This window comes from Patiria miniata, unplaced genomic scaffold (assembly GCF_015706575.1).
Source record: "Patiria miniata isolate m_02_andy unplaced genomic scaffold, ASM1570657v1 HiC_scaffold_24, whole genome shotgun sequence".
In the NCBI taxonomy this organism is placed as follows: domain Eukaryota; kingdom Metazoa; phylum Echinodermata; class Asteroidea; order Valvatida; family Asterinidae; genus Patiria; species Patiria miniata.
In genome coordinates, this window is record NW_024037063.1 from 19,494,093 (window position 1) to 19,498,423 (window position 4,331).

Consider the following 4,331-nt stretch of genomic DNA (forward strand, 5'->3'; position numbering starts at 1 on the left):
CAGATCACCACTTTTTGGTCAGGTGACCATGGTAGCTCAGTCAAACTCAGTCACAAGCACTGTGAGAAATTTACATAAACCAAAGGTGGGCGGGGCTTGACATTGCACATTGACCAATTAGATCATGACCTATAGTCAGGTCACCGCAGGGCTCAGTCAAACTCAGTCAGAAGTACTTTGAAAAATTTACATAAACCAAAGGTGGGTGGGGCTTGATTGTGCACATTGACCAATCAGATCATCATTTTTAGTCAGGTGACCATGGTAGCTTAGTCACAAACACTGAGAAATGTACATAAACCAAAGTGGGCTGGTCTTGACAGTAGCACATAGACCTATTAGATCATGACTTTTAGTCAGGTGACCATGGTAGCTCAGTCAATCTCAGTCACAAACACTGTGAGAAATTTACATTAACCAAAGGTGGGCTGGTCTTGACAGTAGCACATAGACCTATTAGATCATGACTTTTAGTCAGGTGACCATGGTAGCTCGGTCAATCTCAGTCACAAGCACTGTGAGAAATTTACATAAACCAAATGTAGGCGGGGCTTATGGCCAAATCTGGAACAGAACATTCGAGATCAGGTATGTAATCGAGTATATCACAAGTCCAGTCACAAGAAACTGTGGATGAACAATAACAAAGGAATGCTTTTGTCAAAAGCTCATTTGAATAGCTTGTGAGTTGAATTGGGACTGGAGGACTTGTGATGGACTTATGATGGACTCGACAACATCCCTTTTCATGATCAGCATCGTCCGGCATTTTGCGAGTCCAATTTTGCGTGACGCGTATCGGCTGTGCTGTATTTTGAAGAAATTTCGAGCAACATGCATGCGTGTTTAGAACATTTTGCACACTGCGCGCAATTGTACCTAATGGCATTGAATACGCAGTTGTAATTTTCCTACGAGGATGGCCGACTGACAGAGGTCTATTCAGTCATAAGTCATTGATTCAAAATTAATAGGCTTTTTGAATGAACTTTTAGTAAGGCATTCCTTTGTTATTGTTCATCCCTATTTCTGTCTGGACTTCTACATTTGACTGGTGATTTACTTGCGACTAGGACTTGTGATGAACTCGATTTCAAGCTATTCTATAGACTCTACCTCAACAAAAGCAAAGTGTGTCACAAAATCATGGATTTACTTTGGTTTGCGAAGTTGGGTTTTGTAACCAAAAACTGTTTTATTAATTTTTTTTAAATTTTTAACAATGAAAAATGACATGAAATCCGACAACTAAATGTTTACTTTTTGAATTAAGTGTTAATACCTTTAAGGAAAGGGGGAATTTGGCCATGTGGTTAGGGTTCGTGACTCATGATCAGAGGGTCAGGGGTTCGAATCCAGCTGCTGGCCACATGTCGTGTCCTTGGGCAAGCCACTTCACCTCCACTTGCCTCTCTCCACCCAGGAGTATAAATGGGTACTGGCATTAGCTGGGGAGTAACCTGCGATGGACTAGCGTCCCATCCAGGGGGAATAGAAATATTCTCAGTCGTTTCATGCTACTGAAACTCAAGATAAACGCCAGCCTGACGGCCACATTGGCTTGTGACAGATGTTACTTTTTAAAATAACTTTTTAGGAAAACCCTTCATTGCCAAGGTCACATATCCAAAGAATTATAACAGAAGTAATATCTGTTGATTACTTTTGCACAGAGTAGGGTTGCGTCAGCACAAATAATAGTGTGTTTGGATATTTGACTGTAAATTTGACCAATCATTCGAATATTTGTAGATTTATTAAACACAGTATGAACACGGATCTTCCTCCTATTTCCAGGGTTGTCCAAAGAAGTTATCAAAATACATTTTGATAGCTTGAAAGAAAAATTAAGATGCTTCTTAGGAAAACTTGTCTTAAGTTATCTCGCGACTCATCCTAGGATCGATTTCACCAAACGTAAGTTGCATTCACTACAATGACTTTTCGTTAAAGGCGAGTTTCAGTCTAAGGGTATTTTTCGTGACAATTTCTTAGCTAATTTTAACGCAAGAGGGTATTAATGCAATGATATCCTTTGAACTATACTGTGTAATGCTATCTTAAGCAGACGATATTTTTTTTCAAGCGAAACTTTATGTTCTGCAAACGCACATGAACATTGGTTTTGCACGTTTCTTTATCAACAACCATTCCTCGACGATTCTTATCAATGACCGTTTCCTCGAGGGGTAAAAACAAACATGAAACAGCCTTCAAATTGGCAATTTGGTCCTCCTCTAATTAATAACGATTCCTTATTGTATTTCCATTTCGTTTTGCTTAAGAAACGTTCAGTGAAATCGGTCCTGGGCTGCACCTCGGCTAGAAACGATTTTTGAGCGGGGACTCATCTTACATGCAAGTCCTCCGAGGAGTAACAAGATGGGTTTTGTGAAATCGACTCCTGGTGTTTTATGTTTTTGCGGTTATCAGCTCACTGTTAAAGGGGCACTGGGTCCTGGAACAGCCCAATTGGGCTACAAAACGCGCTTTGAACGAGATGTTAATCGGAAAGAACATTTAAAAGTAGGATATACATGTAAACATCCACACAACTATCCTTTAAAAACTGGGCGTTTTTGTGTTATTCCTGTATTATGCGTGCGAAAACAAATTTCGGGGTCCACTTTTGCGACCCCATAAATTCAAGCAGTTTGGATGCTAGTTGTGATTTCATTCCTAAAGTGTTCGCCTATTGCGGACGTTGAAGAAACCACATTTTTTGCGATGGTGATTGGTCACCGCTGTTCCCGAGACACACAACGTGTATATCGTACACTGAGAACGACACGAAACTGTATTCGTACTCCGTCGTGTCCTATGTAAACAACTGGGGATTTTTCCTCTTTTCTCGGGAACGGTAAGACATTAGGTTGGTTTCCTTTCAACCAGATGTTTGAAATAGGATAAGTAAACAATCCAAAACCTGAAATTTTCGGGGATTTCAGGACCTAGTACCCCTTTAATGTATTCAACTACTGACTAAAGGTCACTCTGTGTGACCTGTGATGTCATCAAGTACAGAAGTATGGAGTGCATATGATACAATATTACAATGTCAATCCCCATTCCATCACAAGTCCAGTCACAATTAACAGGGGATAAACAATAACAAAGGAATGCCTGTGTCACAGTTCAGTTGAATAGCTCGCAAATTGACTTAAGACTTGTGATGAACTCGACTTCTTAAATTCATGGAATGAAAAGATTAGTTGTCAAAGTCCAAATAGCTAAATTTTTATCAAATTAGGCGCTAAATTTTATCAAATTAGGAAAAACTTGGATAAAAGAAGACATCTTTTCACATCACTTATTGTTTTATTATAAAACCAAATGATTGCTTGTTTTAATGATTGTACTTGTAAATGTTTTCCAGAAATAAAGCATGTCTGTTTGGCCAGGACAAAAGTGAATTCAGGAATCCCTTTTTTGGAGATGTATTTGGCCAGCTCACTGTAAATCTGGTATCCATATATTGTATTGATACACGTATTCGTTAATCACTGCCGCACAAGAGTGAAACAAATGTTTGTATAAAAAAATGTATTACTGAATATTTCATCGCTAAATTTTGTTGGACAATATCGATTAACATTAACCCTAACTGCCCTGAATCCTTCAAAATCCTCTCTGCCAAAGTGGAGGAATTCGGAGGATTGAGGTGACAAGGCAAAAGTGCCTTACTGATTTCGTAGGATGCACTTTGTCAAGGTCTCGAGCCGGACCTTGTGTTGTTTTTGCTCAGCTATGCATAAATATAGGCCTGGATTATGCTTCCTCCGTACTGCCCCAGGATGTCACTGGCCAAGCCTCAACATATTGACAGTCACTGCTGCAGGATTTTGCAAGATTCAGGCAGTGGTCACCCCTCCACGGACCGTATTCAAGAAACAATGGAGGAATTTGCAGGATTGAGGCTATATGCTATTTTTCCATGAGGCCAATTGGAGGATTTTGCAGGATTGAGGCTACATCCTAGCAAAAAGGCCTAGGGAGTTAGCATTAAGTCGTCAATCTTGAAATTCTAACAAGCATGACAAGGACAGACCAAATACATGCAAATTGTAATTTATTAACCCTAACCCTCAATCCTCCAAAATCCTTAAGGTGGAGGATGATTGGAGCCTTTTGGAGGATTTTGGAGGATTGAGGCTGAATGCCACAAAAGCATCCGTTGATTTTGTAGGATGCATTGTGTCGAGTTCGTACCCTGCATTGTTTATGTTCAGCCATGCATAATTGAGCCCTGCATTATGCTCGATATCCGCACTGCTTCTGAATGTCATCGGCACTGCATCAACCCATTAACAGTGATTGTTGGAGGATTTTGA